Raw genomic sequence first — 22363 nt, 5'->3', positions numbered from 1 at the left:
AGAATGAAGAAACAGTGTATCAGAATCTCTGGGACACATTTAAGGCAGTGTCTAGAGATAAATTTATAGCACTAAATGCCCACATGAGTAGTGAGGAAACATATAAAATTGACACCCTGTCATTTCAACTAAGAGAACTAGAGGAGCAAGATCAAACAAATTCAAAAGGTAGCAGAAGACATGAAATAACCAACATCAGAGCAGAACTGAAGGAAATAGAGACACAGAAAAATCCTTTAAAAAAACAATAAATCCAGAAGCTGTTTGTTTGAAAAGATCAACAAAATAGATAGACCACTAGTCAGACTAATAGATAAGAGAAAAGAATCAAAGAGATGCAATAAAAATTGATAAAGGGAGTATCACCACCAATCCCACAGAAATAACAAACTAGCATCAGAGATTACTACAAACACTGCTATGCATATAAACCAATAAATTGAGAAGAAATAGATAAATTCCTGCACAACTACACCCTCCCAAGACTAAATCAGGAAGAACCTGAATCCCTGAATAGACCAATAACAAGGTTTAATGTTGAGGCAGCAATTAATAGGCTACCAATCAAAAAAAGGAGGTAGCCTGGTGAACCAGGAGAAGACGGGTTCACAGCCAAATTCTACCAGATGTACAAAGAGGAGCTGCTACCATTGCTTCTGAAACTATTCCAAACAATACAAAAAAAAGGAATCCTCCCTAACTCACTTTATGAGACCAACATCATCCTGATACCAAAATATGGCAGAGACACAACTAAAAACAAAAATCAGGCCAGTATCAATGATGAACATCAATGCAAAATCTTCAATATAAGATTTGATGCAATAACAACTCAAAAAGCTTATCCATTGTGATCAAGTAGGCTTCATCCTGGGAATGCAAGGCTGATTCCACATACACAAATCTATAAAGGTAATTGATCACATAAACAGAACCAAAGAGAAAAACCACACAATTCTCTCAATATATGCAGAGAAGGCCTTTAACAAAATTCAACAGCCCTTTATGCTAAAAACTCTCAATAAAATAGGTATCACTGGAATGTATCTCAAATACAATGGAATTTATCTCAAATAATAAAAGCTATTTATGACAAACCCATGGTCACTATCATACTGAATGGCTGAAAACTGGAAACAGTCCCTCTGAAAACTGACAGTAGACAAAGATGCCATCTTTCACCACTCCTTTTCAGCATAGTATTGGAAGTTCTGGCCAGAGCAATCAGGCAAGAAAAAAGAAATAACACATATTCAATTAGAAAAATAAGAAGTTAAACTGTCCCTATTTGCAGATGACATGATTGTATATTTAGAAGAACCCATCGTCTCAGCCTAAAATTTTCTTAAGCTAATGAAAAACTTCAGCAAAGTCTCAGGATACAAAATCAAAGTGTAAAAATCACAAGCATTCCTATACACCAATAGCAGACAAACAGAGAGACAAATCAAGAGCGAAATTCCATTCACAATTGCTACAAAGAGAGTAAAATACCTAGGAATACAACTAACAAGGGGCATGAAGGACCTCTTCAAGAAGAACTACAACCACTGCTTAAGGAAATAAGAGAGGGCACAAACATATGGAAAATTTTTGCATGCTCATAGTAGGGAAGAATCAATATCATGAAAATGGCCATACTGCACAAAGTGATTTATAGATTCAATGCTATCTCCATCAAGCTATCATTGAGCTTTTTCACAAATCTGGGGAAAAAAAAACATCTTAAACTTCACATGGACTAAAAAATATTCTGCATAGCCAAGACAATAAAAAGAGAGAAAGTAAAAAAAAAGCTGAAGGCATCATCCAACCTGACTTCAAACCATACTACAAGTCTACAGTAAACAAAACAGCATGGCACTGGTACCAAAATAGAGATATAGACCAGTGGACTAGAACAGAGGCCTCAGAAGCTACACCACACATCTACAACCATCTGTTCTTTGACAAACCAGACAAAAACAAGCAATGGGTAAAGGAATCCCTGTTTAGTAAATGGCGTTGGGAAAACTGGCTAGCCATGTGCAGAAAGCTGAAGCTGGACCCCTTCCTTACACTTATACAAAAATTAACTCCAGATGGATTAAAGATTCAAACATAAAACCTAACACCATAAAAACACTAGAAGAAAACCTAGGCAATACCATTCAGGACATAGGCATAGGCAAGGACTTCATGACTAAAACACCAAAAGCAATGGTAACAAAGGCCGAAATAGACAAATGAGGTTTAATTAAACTTAAGAGCTTCTGCACAGCAAAAGAAACAACCATTAGAATGAACTGGTGACAAACAGAATGGGAAAAGAAATTGCAATCTACCCATCTGACAAAGGACTAATATCCAAAATGCACAAATAACTGAAACAGATTTACAAGAAAAAACAACCTCTTCAAAAAGTGGGCAAAGGATATGAACAGATATTTTTCAAAAGAAGACATTTATGCAGACAGCAAATATATGACACAATGCTCATTGTCACTGGTCATTAGATAAATGAAAATCAAAACCACATTGAGATACTATCTCACACCTGTTAGAATGGTGATCATTAAAATAAACAGGAGACTACAGATGCTGGAGAGGATGTGGAAAAATAGGAAATCTTTTACACTGTTGGTGGGAGTGTAAATTAGTTCAACCATTGTAGAAGACAGTGTGATGATCCCTCAATGATCTCAAAATAGAAATACCATTTGATCCAGCAATCCTATTACTGGGTATATACCCCAGGGATTATAAATCATTATATTATGAAGACATATGCACATGTATGTTCATTGTGATGCAGTTTACAATAACAACGACTTTGAACCAACCCAAAGGGCCATCAGTGATAAACTGGATAAAGAAATTGTGGCACATATGTACCATGGAATACTATGCAGTCATAAAAATGAATGAGTTCGTGTTTTTTGCAGGGACTGGATGAAGCTGGAAGCCATCATTCTCAGCAAATGGACACAAGAACAGAAAACTTAAACACTGCATGTACTCACTCATAAGTGGGTGTTGAAAAATGAGAACACAAGGACATATGGAGGTGAACATCACACACCAGGGCCTGTTGGTGGTGTGGGAGGGCTGGGGAGGGATAGCAGGGAGTGGGGGGATTGGAGAGGGATAACATTAGGAGAAATATCTAATGTGGGTGACATGAAATGGATGCCGCAGACCACCATGGCATGTGTATACCTAAGTAACAATCCTGCACAATCTGCGCATGTACCCCGGAACTTAAAGTACAATTTAAAAAAATAAAGTGACACGTAATTCTATTTTACATTACATTGCATTTCTACATTGTGAAAGTCCTCAAATCACAACTTTCTGTGATTCTACAGGAACCAAGAAAAAAATGCCTAACACAGTTTTTGGTATATGGCAATACAACCAGTAAAGTTCTTCTTTATTCTCTTGGTAATGTTGGAAAAACTTTGACAACTTTATTGTAAATTTGTAACTTTCTATATATATATAAATAAATATATATATATCTATACACACACACACATGCATATATATGTAATTTTTAAAAAATAATAAAAATTTATTATATATATAATAGTAATCTTTTAAAAGTAACAATTTTAGAGACAAAATAAAAGTGCTTAATTAAGCAGTATTTTAAAAAATATTTTCTCTATTTTACTGTGTCTCTATAGTCATCCACCTTAATTATAATAATAATAGTGGTCTTACTCAAAATAAAATCAAATATAAAATGTAAGTTTTAAATATGGCATCATTTTTTTTCACATTTTTACTCACATGTTATCTCCTTCCAAAAAGGTTTTAAAAAAGGTTAACACAAATGAAAGCCACAATTAGGTGATAAAGCTTATTAGAGATAAAAGCAGTCCCCAATATGAAAATTCAACTATAAGGGTCAAAATATTTACCTTATTTGATTTTAAATTTGTCTTTTAATATTCTAGTAATTAAGACAAAAAAATGATGGGAGAAACAAGATCAATCAGAAAGATCTTGTGAATTTGAGAAGAATGTTTCCTTGTGAGAAGCAAGGATTTAAAAAAAATATTTTACTTAAAAATATTTTATTATAAAATACAGAATAGTGTGATAGAAAATGCCTTTAACAGCATTTTGACTTTGTTTTTATGGCAAACATAAGAGGATATTTTATTCTTTCTTCGAGTATAGTTTGACATGTTATTAAACACTATTCAGAAATTTATTTATAAATTGGATTTTTCACCAACCTTGGTAGTGTATTGAGTCTTCTGTCTCACTCTGAAATGATTGTTGAAATGATTACAACTCTAGTGACCAAGCGTCTCAAAGTTATCAGTGGAAAGAACCCCTGATAAAAGATGTTTTGACAGTAGAAAATAAAAGTAGATTCATTGATTCATCAAAAAATAATTTTTGATCTTTCCCTTTATTTGGATTCTGAGCATACTGTAGGTCACCCACCAGCACCATCTGAAATAAAAATAGCAGCCTATGTCCTTCCTGCTCAGAAAACAGAATGTACAATATAGGAACAGGTGAAAATATATATTCAAAATATTGTTACAATGCAAATAGTTCATAAGTGATTTTTTTCTAAGAAGAAGCCAGTCAATACCATACAACATTAAATTTTCTTTAATATGTAAACGTTACTTTTTAATGTGTGATAACCTATTTGTTAGTGCCTGGGCTATAATGTAAAGAAACCAGTAAGCTATACAGAAGGAGTGGGCCAATGGGGAGATTGAACACAGTGTTTAAGAAGCTGATAGGGAATATGAATAATCAAGATATAGTAGGTAATTTGAATATGTGATTATTGAAATGAAATAAATTGAATTTTAAAAATTCCTTTCAATGAGTCTGGGAAATAATTACTTTCCCACTTAATCTGTGGTAAATTGTGACAATAATATTTTTACCTCAGAACAAGAATTCTTTTTAAAAAAATTAAACACACAATACATTCTAAACAGAAAAAATGAAATAACCAAACTTTATTTCTTAATTTTAAAAGATCTATCTTTAAAGAATCACTTTCTGAAACTTATCTCTGTTATTGAAGATGCTTCATTTGAAAACATAATTATTACTCAATTTATTTTACCTATATAAAATATTTCACTTTACAGGTTTCAGTGCTTATTATACATATAATCAATCATAAACCTAAGCGTTTATTGCATTTTAAATGTATTTTAAGTAATAATTTAATTAAAATATATTTTTTATGGCAAGTAAAATCACTTTTCATTTGTATAAGGATCACATAACATGCATTATTCATTTTTTAGATATTATGAATAAAGAAAAGAAAGAAAAAAATAGCTAAGGAAAATGAAAATATAGATGTGTAGTATTATTAGGAAACCTAGACTTTCAAGGTAGAAAAAAATCCTTGTGTATATTCACACTATGTATATCTAGCATATGTAAAAGAAAATAACGAAGTTTGCCAAATATCCAGTTTACTTCTTGTAAAATTTTATACCTTATTCTTGAATATTAGATATACCACAATGAGGACTTAATATTTACTAATGTAAGTGGAGAGTGTGTGTAATAAAACTGACATTGTCTCTGATTCTTTTCCACTTAAAAAGAACTACACCATCTCAAAGTAATGAGACAGAGTCAACATGAGAGATTAGCCTCAAGATTTTGGAAACAGAGTTTCCAAAATAATGTTGAATACTACCAGATATTAAAATATGATTAATAAATAAAACATACAGGGCCTAGGTGTTATCAATAATTAATATATTCCTTTGAGAGTTTAATCCTTAATATAAAAATTGAAAATAAACTAATACTTAGCATGACGTAATTCATTAAATAGTGTTGATTTGTTTATTCTATGAATAAAGTTTATATATTTTATAAGAAAAATATTTCTTACAATATCAATATAAAATAATGAACATTTTTAACATTTTGAATTGATATCCTAATATGTATATACTATAATTTATATGCTTATGCTTTAGAAATATATATATTAAAATCAATATAAATAATATATAAGCAAAATAAATACATTTTTATTTTTATGAGATTCTGTGATGTAGTTAGTTTACTTCTTACTAGGTACATATTACACTCATAATTAAAAATACATAAATTCATAAAATATTTTCTTCAAATTCCTAAAATATTAGATTATAATGAAATGGTAGATTCAATCTATAGCTATGAAGTTATGCCAAATAAAATTATAAATAGATAATCATATTTATTTTTTATTATTGGTGAAACAAATAATATCTGCTTGCAGGAAGTGAAAGCCTGAAGAAAAATTCTTGTTACATATTGCCTAAATATTTTTCAAAATTTTAGTAACTAGCCAGGATGGCTAAAATTCAGAAAACTGATAACATCAAATGCTGATAAAGATGTGAGGCAACAGGAACTCTCATTCATCACTTACAGGTAAGCAGAATGATGCACTTTGAAAGAGAGTTTGGCAGTTATTTGCAAAATGAAATATACTTCTATCATACAATCCAGCAATTAGTATCTACCAAGAGGAGTTGAAAACATGTCCACACAAAATCCTGCTTCCTGATATTCATAGCAAATTTATTCATGATTACTGAAACTTGAAAGCAACTAAGAGATGTCCTCCAGTAGGCAAATTAGTAAATAAACTATGGTACTTCCAGACAATGGAATATTATTTAGCACTAAAATATAGTAAGTTATTTCATTCTTATTATTCCAAAATAACACTGAGAAACCATAAATACATATCACTAAACAAAATAAACCTGTCTGAAAAAGCTACCTACCATATGATTCCAACTATATAACATTCTGGAAAAGGCAAAACTGTGGAGACAGTAAAATGATCAGTGATTGCCAAGGACTGTAAGTGGAATTGTGAGAGACATGAAAATAGTTTGTAAGATGCTCTAATACTGGATACCTAACATTATACACTATATACATAATACATAACACCAAGAGTAAACCCTAATATAAACTTTGGACTTTGAGTAATTATGATGTGTCAATAGAAGTTCATCAATTGCAACAAATGGACCACTCAGGTGGGGGATGTTGATGATGAAGGAGTCTATACATGTGTGGAGGCAGGGGATATATTGGAAATCTCTCTACCCTCTCAATATTTCTGTCAACCAAAAACTGGTATAAGAAATTAAAATCTTTAAAATATTTTTTTAAAAAACAAAACTGAATCTCAGAGATTTATATCTTTTGTGACAGAGATACTTGGATTCAGGTATGTCAAAGTGGCCTGGTTTTGACATTATTTTGTCTCTCTTTGATCTGAGATGCTCTTTGCCTGTTTTCCTTTCTTCTTTATTTTTGGCTTTTCTTAATAGCCAAATCATGGCCCTGCCCATCCCACCTCTCCCTGGCTTTCTACCAAACCCCACACTGGGGTGTTCATTCTCCGATTTGTCCTGCACCTAATCATTCTACAACACATAGTCCAAATATGGATAAAATAATTGTGAGCTGCATCACAATTATTTAATTATGTTAAATTTCTTAATGTTTAGATTTATTTGAGTGTTATTACACATCTTTGCTAGTATAGAGTGGTGATGGAAATTTAATTGTCTTTTACTCTGGTTTATACCTTGATATTTGGCCTCTGTGGCTTCAATGCCCTTGAGAGGGAAAAATTATGATTATTTGATGTTCACAGAGTTATACTGGCTATTATATTGCTGAACTCCACAGGAGGCTTAAATAAATAAATTATGAAATTGGAGAAAAAATCACTTTTGATCAACATGGTTATAATTAATTATTTTATACCAGCCAGTTACTGATTCATTTTGGCAACCTGTAGAAAACTCATTAAAAATAGTTCTACCGTCCAAGAGATATGGATCACACCTGTAATCCCAGTCCTTCAAGAAGCCAAAGTTGGAAGGATAACTTGAGCCCAGGGGTTTGAGAGCAGCCCTAGCAATATAGTGAGACACCTTCTGATGTGGTTTGGCTGTGTCCCCATCCAAATCTCACGTTGAATTGTAGATCCCATAATCCTAACATGTCATGGGAGGGACTGGTGGGAGGTAATTGATTCATGGGGCCAGTTACCTACATGCTGTTATGACAGTAAGTGAGTTTTCATGAGATATGATGGTTTTATAAGGGACTTTTACCTTGTTGCTTGGCAATTCTCATCCCTACCACCATGTGAAGACCTGTTTACTTCTCCTTCCACTGAGATTATAAGTTTCCTGAGGCCTCCCTAGCCATGCTGAACTGTGAGTCGATTAAACCTCTTTCCTTTATAAATTACCCAGTGTCAGTTATGTTTTTTTTTTTTTTTTTTTTTTTTTGAGACGGAGTTTCGCTCTTGTTACCCAGGCTGGAGTGCAATGGCGCAATCTCGGCTCACCGCAACCTCCGCCCCCTGGGTTCAGGCAATTCTCCTGCCTCAGCCTCCTGAGTAGCTGGGATTACAGGCACGCGCCACCGTGCCCAGCTAACTTTTTGTAATTTTTAGTAGAGACGGGGTTTCACCATGTTGACCAGGATGGTCTCGATCTGTTGACCTCGTGATCCACCCGCCTCGGCCTCCCAAAGTGCTGGGATTACAGGCTTGAGCCACCGCGCCCGGCCCTCAGTTATGTTTTTATGAGCAGTGCGAGAACCGACTAAAATAGTAACCTGATACCACAGAGAGTGCATTCCAGCCTGGGCAACAAGAGCAAAATTCCACCTAAAAAAAAAAAAAAAAAGAGAGAGAGAGAGAGAAAATTAATATTTTCTTGCGTTTTTATATTGAGTTTAGTGAAATTAAAAGTTAAAGGCTAATAGCTAAGACTACTCTTTTGCAAAATCATGGAGAATCACAATATTAGACAAACAATAAGGAAAAATAATAACTAAAATTAAATGAAATTTAGTTTAGAGTCATAAGAATTGAAAATTCTTTTGAAAGATGACTCTATAATCAAAGAATCTTAAAAATTACAATTAAATCTCCTGACTTATTTTTGAAATGTAATTTTCTAGAATGCAGATAAGTGTAAGTTTTTATTGTAGGAGAATTTTAATATAAGATCAAAGTGACAAATTAGTCACTTTTAGTGCTCAGAACGGGCATATATAATATAAACATTGCAGTTTACATTTACAAAAATTAAAATTTTCCAGTTCTAAGGATTCTGCATAGTACGCATATCCTTATTCCATGCATTGTCACATCGAAGGGAAAACTTTCTTCTTTTGAGAAAAATAGACTTCTCAAAGTGACTTCCATTTCTGCCTTTTCATGGAGGAAACTGTCGTAGGCTCAACAACTACCACTTCTGAATTCATTTCCTATGTGTGTTTCTCTGTCAGTTTCTCAGGAGATTAACTGCACTCCACTTTCACTGCTTCTTCTAAGGTAGTAAGAATGTAAATAGTACCAAGAATAATATTTATCATTTTCTATGTCATTAATATAGTTTCAATATTCTGTTATGCTTCAAAACAGAAGTAAAGTTGCTTAGACAAAGCAGAGGACAGATATAGAATTAAATTTAATTAAAAAAAGTATGCATTAGGCCGGGTGCAGTGGCTCACGCCTGTAATCCCAGCACTTTGGGAGGCCGAGGCGGGTGGATATTGAGGTCAAGAGATCGAGACCATCTTGTTCAACATGGTGAGACCCCGTCTCTACTAAAAGATACAAAAGTTAGCTGGGCATGGTGGCGAGTGCCTGTAATCCCAGCTACTCGGGAGGCTGAGGCAGGAGAATTGCCTGAACCCAGGAGGCGGAGGTTGCAGTGAGCCGAGATCGCGCCATTGCACTCCAGCCTGGGTAACAAGAGCGAAACTCCATCTCAAAAAAAAAAAAAAAAAAAAAAGTATGCATTAACAATAGCAATATCATTATTTAATTAGAATTAAAAGAAAACTGTTTTGTTTTCAAAGATTATATTATAATTATAGAATAAACTTCTTTATGAAAAAGTCATATAAAGACATTGACATTTAAATAACATTTTTAGTAGAGGACATTTCCTCAACATGATATAGGAAATTTAGGAAAACCAACAGCTAATGTAATACTTTATGTTAAGAGACTTGAAGCATCTCACCCAAAACTGAGAATAGTCAAGGATATCCACTTTATTCAATATCACATTGCAAATCCTAGCTAAAGCAATGGAGCAAGAAAAGGGGGTTAAAGGTTTGTAGATTTAGAAGGAAGTAATAAAACTGACATGTTTATTTATGATATTATCGTCACTGTAGAAAAGCTGAAGGAATTGGATAAAAATCCACTAATAGCAATGTTACGTAATTATGACAACTTTGAAATAAAAAAGGTTAACGTAAAAATGTCAATCACTTTCTTATATAGCAATGAATAATAAGACTTTAAGATTAAAAATATGACACTATTTACGATAGACCCCCCTCAATAAAATGTTTAAATATAAATCTAATACAATTTGTACAGAGTATATGAAGAAAACTACAAAACTGCATAAAATATATCAAAACAGAGCTAAGTAAATAAATAGTTCATGAACAGGAAGACTCAATATTGTCAAGATGTCTTTCTTCTCAATTTGATTTACAGATTCATGCAATATCAATAAAAATCATGTTATTTTGTAAATACTGAAAAATTTCAGTGATGGTTAATACTGTCAACTTGATTGGATTGAAGGGTACAGAGTATTTATCCTGTGTATGTCTAGGAGGGTGCTGCCAAAGGATATTAATATTTCAGTCAGTGGACTGGGAAAGGCAGACCCATCTTTTATCTGGGTGGGCACAAGCTATTCAGCTGCCAGCTTGACTAGAATATAAGCAGGCAAAAAAAATGTGAAAAGAGAGACTGGTCTAGCCTCCCAGTGTACATCTTTCTCCTGAGTTTGATGACTCCTGCTCTCGAACATGGGACTCCAAGTTCTTCAGTTTGGAACTCAGACTGGCTCTTTTTGCTACTCAGCATGCAGATGGCCTATTGTGCATGCCCTTGAGGAAGTACCCCACTACATCATTGACAGTTTATGCAGTGAATGTTTCTCCCATACATCCCCAAGGAGACCTCCAGTCTTTTACCAGAGCAATTTTTAAAAGGGAAATGGTCAGGGAATTCAGGGACTACTGGACACTGGCTCTGAGCTGATGTTGATTCCAGGACACCCAAAACATCACTGCAGTCCTCCAGTTAAAGTAGGGGCTTATGGAGGTCAGGTAATTAATGGAGTTTTAGCTCAGGTCATAGTTACAGCCAGTCCAGTGGGTCCCCAGACCTATCATGTGGTCATTTCCCCAGTGTCAAAATGCATATTTGGCATAGAAACACTTAGCAGCTGGCAGAACCCCCACATTGGCTCCCTGACTGGTAGATTGGGGCTACTATGGTGAGAAAGGCCAAATGAAAGCAATTAGAGCTGCCTCTACCTAGAAAAATTGTAAATCAAAAACAATATTACATTCATGGAGGGATTGAGGAGATTAGTGCCACCAGGAAGGACTAGAGAGATGCATATTATAAGCTTAACCAAGTGGTGACTTCAAACTCAACTCCTGTACTGAATGAGGTTTCATAGCTTGAGAAAATTAACACATCCCCTGGTACCTGGTATGCAGCCATTGACTTGGCAAAAGCCTTTTTCTCCATTCATGTCCTTAAGGTCCATGAGAAGGAATTTACCTTCAGCTGGCAAGGCCAGTAAGATACCTTTATTGTCCTGTCTAAGGGGGACATCAACTCTCTGTCTGCGTGTCATAATCTTGTTCAGAGAACTTGATAAGGTTTCCCTTCCACAAGATATCACCATTACACTGATGACATAATGTTGATTGAATTTAGTGAGCAAGAAGTAGCAAACACACTGGACTTACTAGTGAAACATTTGCTTGACAGAGGAGCGAAACCAAATCCAACTAAAATTCAGGGACCTTCTATCTCAGCAAAATAGAGGTCCAGTGATGTGGGGCCTCTGGAGATATTTCTTCTAAGGTGAAAAATAAGTTGTTGAATTTGTCCCCTCCTATAACCAAGAATCAATCACAATGCCCAGTGGGCATATTTGCATTTTGGGGTTTACACATTTGGGTGTGTTACTCTGGGCCATTTATTGAGTAAACTGAAAAACTGCCAGTTTTGAGTGGGGTTTAGAACAAGAAAAATCTCTGCAACAGGTCCAGGCCGCTGTGAAAGCTTCCCTGACACTTGGGCCTTATGATCTGGCAAATATATCAGTGCTGGAGATGTTTCTAGCAGATAGGGATGCTGTTTGCAGCCTTTGGCAGGCCCCATAGGTGAATCACAGTGGAGACCACTAGGATTTTGGATCAAGGCCCTGCCATCTTCTTCAGATAACTACTCTCCTTTTGATACAGCTCTTGGCCTGTTACTGGGCTTTGGTAGAAACTAAATGTTTGACTATGGGTCATCAAGTTACCATGCAACCTGAATTGCCTATCATGAAATGGGTGCATTCTGACCCATCTAGCCATAAGGTGGATTATGCCTAGCAGCATTCCATCACCAAATGGAAATGATATATATATATATATATATGTGATTGTGCTGGAGCAGGTCCTGAAGCTACAAGTTACTTACACATAGAAGTGGCTCAAATGCCCATGGTTTCCACTCCTGCCACCCTGCTTTCTCTCCCCAAACCTGCACTGATGGACTAATGGGGTGTTCCCTATGGCCCACTGACAGGAAGAGAACACAGGGCCCTTGTCTAAAGAGAAAACAGAAAAGCCAGAAAACTGATTTTATTGTCAACTGAAAATGGAGCGTCAAAAGCACTTGTCCATCCATGAGATCACACAAAATATTAAACAGAGTCAAACATCACATGTTCTCACTCATTGGTGGGTGTTGAACAGTGAGAATACATGGACACAGGGAAGGGAGCGTCACACACTGGGGTTGGTGATGGGCTAAGGGAGGGACAGCAGGGATGGGGAGGCTGGGAGGGATAACAAGGGGAGAAATACCAGTTACAGGTGACAGGGTGATGGAGGAAGCAAACCACCTTGCCAAGTATGTAGCTATGCAACAATCATGCATGATCAGCATATGTACCCCAGAACCTAAAGTGCTATATATATATACACAGAAAAGATAAACTAACAAGGTAAAAAATATAAAAATAAAAAAATTTAAACGGAGTCAAAAATTTTTAAAAAAGGATGCTTCTGAAAGTATGTTTTACAAAAACTTATGCATGACCAAAGAAAACACAAAACAAAATAAATATGAGATATTTGGACTTTAATGTCACAGATTCAAGCAAGAGTTATTTTACTTGAATAAATGAGTTTGAAATCCAAGAAATTCAAGAAAACTGGGTAAAAAATAGATCTAAAAAATGCAAATGGTCTTTAATCATACAAAAAATATTAAACCTTAATCATAATGAAATTCTGCTGCACTAGTCTGTTTGCACACTGCTATAAAGAACTAACAGAGACTGGGTAATTCATAAAGGAAATAATTTAATTGATCGGTTCAGTATGTCTGAGAAAGCCTCAGGAAACTTAGAATCATGGTGGTAGCTGAAGGGGTTGCCTCTTTTCACTTGCTTCACGAGGCACTTTCTTCACAAGGCAGCAGAAGGAGAATGAATGCAGTAGGCACTATCACTTACAAAATCACCAGATCTTATGGGAATTAACTGACTGTCATAAGAACAGCAGGGGGGAAACTGGCTCCATTATTCAATTGCCTCCACCTGGTCTCTCCCTTGACAAACAAGAATTATGGGGGTTATGGGGATTACAATTCAAGATGAGATTTTGTCTCGGTATATAGCCAAACTATATCAACTGTCTTAGTCTGTTTGGACAGCTAAGACACAGTGAACTGGATAGCTTATAAACAATAACAATTTATTTCCCTTCGGTCTGAAGGCTGTGATGTCCAAGATCAAGGTACTGTCAAATTCAGCATCTGGGGATTACGTCTTCTGGTGTGTTCTCACATGGTAAAGAGGACAAACAAGATCCTTGAAGCCCACTTTATAGGGTTCTAATCCTATTCATGAGGTCTCTGTTCTCATAATCTAATCACACCCCAAAGGTCCTGCTTCCTAATACCATCACCTTGGATGTTAGTATTTCAATATATGAATTTTGTGGGGGGCATCAATATTTAGATCATAGCACATCTCAAATACAAAACATGTGGAGATACGATTTCTTATATCAGATTAAAAACATGAGTAAAATAAAAGCTTGACAATAGAATCTGTTTAGTCTATGAAGAAACAGATTTTTGTAAACATTGAAACAGAGAGTGTATAGTGTTAGAAACTGTAAGGGTGGGCATTGTGGCTCACATCTGTAATCCTAGCATTTTGGGAGGCAGAGATGGTCAGATCATTTCAGGTCAGGAGTTCAAGAACAGCCTGGCCAACATGGTGAAACCTTGTCTCTACTAAAAATACAAAAATTAGCCAGGAATGGGGGCACATGCTTATAATCTCAGCTACTAGAGAGGCTAAGGCAGGAGAATTGCTTGAACCTGTGAGGCGGAGGAGGTTTGCTGTGAGCTGAGATCATGCTCTTGCACTCCATCCTGGATCAAGAAGTGAGATTCCACTTAAAAAAAAATGAAAGAAATAAAAACAAAAAAAAAAAAAAGAAGAAAGAAAGAAAGAAAGAAAGAAAGAAAGAAAGAAAGAAAGAAAGAAAGAGAAAGAAAGAAAGAGAAAGAAAGAGAAAGAAAGAAAGAAAGAAAGAAAGAAAGAAAGAAAGAAAGAAAGAAAGAAAGAAAGAAAGAAAGAAACTGTATGGAGTAGAATTTGGCAAAGCCAGTGTGTTTTTAGGCTTTAAACTAGCAGTTCCAATTTTTAGGAACTCCTCCTGAATATATGTATCCCACCATGAAAGCAACATGTGTACAAGGCTATTCATCACAGTATTATTCATAATAGTAAAATAAGTGAAGTGTGGGGCAAATACCATGCCTAGGGACAGGTTGAATACCTCAGGATACATCCACACACTGGTATAATAGACAGCTATAAAAAATAAGGAGGGCAATCTCTCTGAAATGAGATGCGTGATTCAGAGTACATTGTTAAACTAAATATTCTAGGAGCAAAAGTGCATGGCTGTGTGGGTGTATGTATATATGTAGTATGGTACCTTCCATAAAAGAAAGAACATGTGTGTTTTTATATGTACAAATGCATATGTATATGAATATATATACTAACATACATGTGCCTATGTACAGATATATCTATCTATAAATCTCTTCAACAATATTATTTCACCTCCAATTGTCCCTTTAAGATCTGTACAGTATCATTTATCTCTTTTACCCATAGAAGAAATATTTCACTTTTTGTTGGAATGTTTGCTTATGTGTATTATTAGGCAAAATACTTACAAAATATCTCAAAGATAAACAAGAAATTCTTATTTAATGACACAGTATATATACCTCTGTTTCTTAAAGTCAAGCCATCGCTACTGTTCTCCACTCACCCCGTAAGACGTAGCAAGCGAGCACCTACTACTGTCACTTTATCCCCAAATCACCACTAGCTACTTAATGGCTAAACTCTTTGCTATTAAGTTCAATTCACAGTTCCGAGACATTACTCCCAGACATGGTAAAAATGCTAGCCATGTGGTGCTCAAAATACTTGTATGCTGTAGATTCACAGAACATCTTTTTCTAATTTTGTGCCTTTTTGCATACAGTTTCTGATTTATTTTTGGTAATCCTCTGGAACATTAATAGTGTTAACCAGGAATACATATTTGACTTTTAATTCCATGTTCTCTATGTGGTAGGTTAATCAATTCTCAAGGTTTTATCTATCATTGTGATGCAAATAATTTCTAAATCTATATCTGAAGTCCAGACAAGTTTGCTATCTTAAATTCCAAACAGGAAATGCAGTTGCAAACTGAGCATTTCTGCATTAGTATCTTTAAAATGTTAAGATAGTCTCAAACTACTTATTTTCTCTCTTTCCCTGAAGGAAAAAAAATAGGAGAAACACACACACACACACACACACACACACACACACAACATAGTAGTTGTGTTCTGTTTTTAATTTGCCAGTGAATTTGCAGCATTTCCTTACTAGTAGTAAAACAAGACATTTGGAAAACATTTTAGAATATTTCCTCACTGAACACATCTGGTCAGTTAATCATGGAAAATTCTGCCTTCCTTAATCCACTCCTCTCTATGCTTGCTCGCACTGCCGATTTTTTGGTTGGGTTATGAAAATAGTTCACGCTGGCCTTTCTAAATCTAGTTTCATTGCACTTAAATCCAATGTTATAAGTATAAATGGCCCAAGAGTTGCAGTGAGCAAAGATTGTGCCAATGCACTCCAGCCTGGCTGACAGAGTGAGACTCCATCTCAAAAAAAAGAAAAAAAATATATACACTCCAGAACAGTAGCCTAGTATCAGCTAATACGAGTGCTAACCCTGACAATGTTAGGTTGTTATTAGTCACTGCTGGGACAAAATCCAAACTATTTGGGATGTCACAGAAGAACATTTATATTCTAATATTTTCCTATCTCTTTAACTTTTATCTCTCACATCACTGTTACATGTGTTCAATGATATAATAATATTAATCCACTTTTAGTTACAAAAAGTATCCTGTTATTTACACACGTACAACAAACCTTTGCATAATGCTTTCCCCTTGTGTCCAGTCACTCTAATTCTGTTTCACTTGGTCATTGATTTCTCTACTCTTTAAACTTAGGCCTAGATGTCATTCTTATGGAGTTAACTGGAATACCTTTTGAACAAATTCTCCTGGATATACATGCATAATGCTGGCATTTATCACACAATATTGTGTCTTTTTAGTGTTTGCTTTCTTCATTAGGCTCTGACCCTTGGAGTCAATGTTATATTTTTATCTGGCATAACTAAGTATATAGAATAATGTAGCAACTTAAGAAATATTTGTCAACAACTGGGAGAATGAAAGAGTATGTATATAAAAAGAAAAAAGAGGCACCAAAGCAGTACCTTAAGTGAATGCCAATCCTTAAAGAGTATATCCCAGCAGGAAATTTACCAAGTTGACTGAAAATTGGTATTTGATAACTGAGATAAAGAAGTAGGAAAGAATAGTAGAGTAGCATGACATCACAGAGTTTCACACAGAAAAAGCCTAATGTTACCAAATATTACAGAGAGAAAGAGGGAGGAAGAGAAGTAGAGAAAGAGAGAGAGGGGTAGACTTAAAAGACTCCCTGCATATTTCAAGTAGAAGTCAGCGGTAACCTTGATGAAAACAGGTCTACAGAAATTGTGGAGTCACCTATTAGATCACAGAATGTGGAAAATCATCAGGAATGGGGCTTAAAAGAATTGTTACTATTATTGAATGCTGAGGAGAATAATGAGATGAAGAGGTAGCAGCTTTCTTATCTTGGGGCTCAGGGGTAAATTCAAGGAGACTTCAAAGAAGACATTTCAGAAACAAGGAATGACAGACTCTGGAGTAAGGAGATTGGGAGCTGAAATACAGACTGAAAAGGAAAAGAAGATGTAGAAAAATAGTTGAAAAAAGAAAATGAAAAGCAATGCTCAGCCAGATATTTCTTATTTTTTTTTTTCCTTCATAGGTAACAGGTATGTGAACAGGCTTTGGCATCAATCTGTCTACCATGACATCTAGACACAATCCATATAAAAAGGATTTTCTATTTCAAAAAATACATTTTACCCATAAAAAGTATCAAATCATAAACTAAGCCATGATTCATGTATTATAAATGTAGAAAATTACAGGCCTTCTATGAAGACTGAAATATTATTATTTCAAGGAGCTTATGGAAATATGAATTTGTCTAAAACACTTATTTTATTTGTTCACATGGTAGAAAAAAAATACCTCTATAATTACAAAATCTTGTTGTAGTTGATGTGACTTAAATGGACAAAGAGAGATATTTCTGCATTTTCTTTATATCTTTGTAGGTAAAATAACCCCACCAGAAAAGGAAGACAGTCCAACACAGAAAGCATGTTCTCTGGTCAAATAAAGCAGTTCTGAAAACAAAATGCAAAATAATTATCTTTAATAATTAAGCTCTATGTTACAGCTTATATCAAATGCATCCACATAACTACCTTTTGAAAATCTGACATATGTTTCCACTTACAACAAATTCTAAGAACACAGTCACATGATAAAAAATGCATTATTATTTAAATAACCAGAGCTTAGTCATAAATTTTTATTTACTTTTACAGCAAAAGAGCAACTACCAGGTAGTATTATGAACTTACAACAGCATCATACATTTTTTGTGAAACAAATTATTCTATGTACAGATCAGGGTAGGTGTGATGTAGTTATTTAAAATGTATAAGTAGAATTCTTAAATGCCTTAAGTTTACTTCGTATCTGTAACTTAACATCTGTCAAATATTAAATATTTCAGAATACATTCACATAAGAATAAATTAACTGAAATTGACATATTTATAAAATGTTTTTATTTTTTATACATTTATTTACTGAAAATTGTCAAACAAATACACAATTATATGCACATTGCAAAGGAAAGCAATTTGATTCAAAGGTTGATTTGGTAGTCTTAGATTATTTTAGCTTGTTATATATACACTCCCCACAGATTTTAAATTTGCTAACAATGACAATAATTGAGAGAATGAAAATTTTAAGGCAAATATTACCAAACATTATTTTCTGAAGTAGTAGACAGAGTTGCTTGATATTCAAATGTTTTGTTATTTCCTAATTCACATTTTATAGTTATTATGCTATTCTTGTGATATTGTAATGGCCTGGATTTTTTTCTTTCTAACTCAGGACAAGTTCAAAATTTTGCTGTCATTAAAGTAAATGAGTTTATTTTTTCTAATCCACAAGTATGATTGTTGCTAAATTGGAAAATTGTCTCACTGTCAGAAGCCTTACAAATGAGGTAGAGTTATTTTGGAATCAAAGAAATGAGATAACTATATAAATAATTATTATAAAGTTTCTCTTTGAATTTTATCGACCAGAACCCAAGGAACAGTGCGTATAGATCAATAATTCTCTCTCCTTGGAAGACTGGACTTATTTTAAAGAGTAGCATCGCCAAATCCTCAAGGGGTTTTAAATAATACATCACAGATACATTGGGATTACAAATATGCTGAAGTCTTTCTATTCTTGCCCTGTGAACAAATTAAGTTGTAATTGGAAAGAAGCAGATTTTTAGGAAAACATAGAGAATACAGTCATGAAAACCAAAGGTGGGGGAAGACTTTCAGAATATAAATGAAAACTTGGCAAACATAATTAATTCCAGGAGAAACAAGCTTAAATGAGATCATTAGGCATGGTCATTGATAGGCCTTGTGTGGGAGAGCAAAGGGAGATTTCACAAAGGCAATGGTCAAGAATTGAGGGGAATCATTAAGCATGAAAATCAGAACGTGTACTTTTCTCTGGTTCTTGTAATTTGAAATGACAGTAACAAAATACAAATGTATAAACCTATAAGTACATATAATACTAAAGGGGAGATGACAGTAGGTGAGAAGTGTAATGCATTTTCTGGAGACAGAAAGAAGGATGAGGGGTGATTACCTACACCACAGAAAAAGTTGAGTTAAGTGCCTGCGTAGGAAGATGACATGTAGAAGTAAGGTGTCTGTGCAACAGAAATCCACTGAATGTTTTCTGGGGTAGAATGGCCAAGTACCTCAAGTAGATAGGCTTAAGATTTAGTTGTTAACGTTTTACTGAAGTAGGAGTTATTATCCAAAGACCCTTTCCAAACCGTATAGATACATGAATATCCCTTCCTGGAAAGGTGATTGAGGTATGCGGTTCTCAGGAAAAATTGAGTTAAAGTAATTCTACTTTCAAGAACACTGGTGATAGCAATGTTGAGGCTGAGGGTGAGAGTGAAGGCAAAAACTGTCATAACCATAAGGAAGGAAATAAAACTACAAGTTATATATCATAATTCTGCTTTTCACCAAAAATCAGTAGGAAAGCATACAGATATATATAACCAGGCAAGAAATTTGAAAATTCATCTCCAGAAACTGGCTGGCCTAAAAATATTTTAAAAAACAAAGAGAAAAACAACAAATAAACAATAACTGTAACAAAAACTACAGTCACAAACAATTTGAGGTTCCACAATAAAATTCCATGATTAAAGAACTTCATCATTCAACAAGCCCTCTCATCCACATATACACATATATAAACACCACGTTCCAATAAGCTTTTAATGTTTCACACTAAATTACAAATCAACAGCCAAGGATTAATAGACATTTTATATAAGCCTATGGCATAATGATGTTGAGACTATCTCCTAGAAAGTAAAAAGGGAAAAGACAGAAATACAAAATAGTAAAGAAAAATGAACTATTATAGTAGAAAGTCCAGTTTCCAACTGTATGTATTTTAGAAAGTGCGAGCATATCCAGACACTGTAGCTCACGACTGTTAACTCAGCACTTTGGGAGACTGAGGCAGGTGGATCACTTGAGGTCAGGAGTTCACCATCACTCTGGCCAACATGGTGAAAACCTGTCTCTACTAAAAACAAAACAAAAAAATTAGCAGGTGTGGTGGCACATGCCTGTAAAGCCAGCTACTTGGGAGGCTGAAGCACTAGAATCACTGGAATCTGGGAGGTGGAGGCTGAGGTGAGCCAAGATTGTACCACTGTACTCCAGCCTGGGTGACAGAGCAAAACTCTGTCTCAAAAAAAAAAAAAAAAAAAAAAAAGGAAAAAGGAAAAAAGATAAAAGAAAGTGTAAGCAGAGAAAAATAAATGATAGATAATTATTTTTAGAAATCCAAAATAATTAATATTTGGGTCAAAATTAAAAGATTTCACTAAGTGTCTGTCATCACAAATAAAAAGGTGATTTATTCAAAGTCTGTCATTCTAAAATTTGAGAAACAAAGGGAATAAAGAAAATAATTGTAAAAGTAACAAAAAGAAAAAACACAAAAAGCAGATTTGGTGTAATGGAACAGAATACTTTCAGACTACTTAAGATTAATACCGAGACATAACAGCAATTGTTTATGCCTTAAGAATGCTGATAACAATTGATTATCAATTTAGAATCCCGTAACAAAGAGACCACCAAGACTGAGACAGCGGCTATTTTTCTTTTTGTAAGGCATTACAAAAACCGTACTTTCTATGCGGCCTTTCTCAAGAAACTACTGCAGGCTAAGCATCCTACAAAAGAAAAGTGAGTTATAAATGACAAAGACATAAAATACAGAAAACTAGAAACCCAACACCAAAGGTTGAAGACCAGAAGATGAATGTTGGTGAGGAAATGTCTCAGTCCCTGGATGTGCAGCTGGCTAGAGTTTACCCAGGACGAACAGAAGCAGCTTCAAAAAGGCCGGGCGCGGTGGCTCAAGCCTGTAATCCCAGCACTTTGGGAGGCCGAGGTGGGTGGATCACGAGGTCAACATATCGAGACCATCCTGGTCAACATGGTGAAACCCCGTCTCTACTAAAAATACAAAAAATTAGCTGGACATGGTGGTGCATGCCTGTAATCCCAGCTACTCAGGACACTGAGGCAGGAGAATTGCCTGATCCCAGGAGGTGTAGGTTTTGGTGAGCCGAGATCGCGCCATTGCACTCCAGCCTGGGTAACAAGAGTGAAACTCCATCTCAAATATATATATTAGTATTGATCTTAACATCTTAGTATCATTTGAGTTTAAAACATGTATTATTTTGATAACTATAATGCACTTCTTAAGTGAATGGGTAGTGAGAAAATGTTATGTGTTATTGTAAATTACCTTGGTAATATACCCTAATAATTTAGTAGTTAAGAAAAAGTAGAATAACTCAAGGTTTAGAGCAATATTCAAGGTTGCTTTGAAAATACAGAAAACCCCAGCATGTCAGCCCAAAAACTCCTTAAGCTTATAAGCAACTCATGATTTGGCTCTGTTTGTCTATTATTGGTGTATAGGAATTCTTGTGATTTTTGCACATCTATTTTGTATCCTGAGATTTGCTGAATTTCTCTATCAGCTTACGGAGATTTTGGGCTGAGATGCTGGAGTTTTCTAAATATAGAATTATGTCATCTACAAACAGAGACTATTTGACTTCCTCTCTTGCTATTTGAATAGACTATTTTTTCTCTTGTCTGACTGCCCTGGCCAGAAATTCCCATACTATGTTGAATAGGAGTGATGAGGGAGGGCATCTTTGTCTTGTGCTTGTTTACAAAGAAAATATTTTCAGCTTTTGCTCATTCAGTATAATATTAACTATAGATTGGTCACAAATAGCTTTTATTATTTTGTTTTATTCACTTATCAAACATTAATTTAAGACCCATGACATACAAAAACATTCTCAGTAAGTGGAAGAAAAAATTATTTTTTTCTTCATTTTTAGAA

The sequence above is a fragment of the Callithrix jacchus genome, chromosome 3, assembly GCF_049354715.1.
Source record: "Callithrix jacchus isolate 240 chromosome 3, calJac240_pri, whole genome shotgun sequence".
NCBI classification, from domain to species: Eukaryota; Metazoa; Chordata; class Mammalia; order Primates; family Cebidae; genus Callithrix; species Callithrix jacchus.
This window is presented reverse-complemented; position numbering follows the sequence as displayed.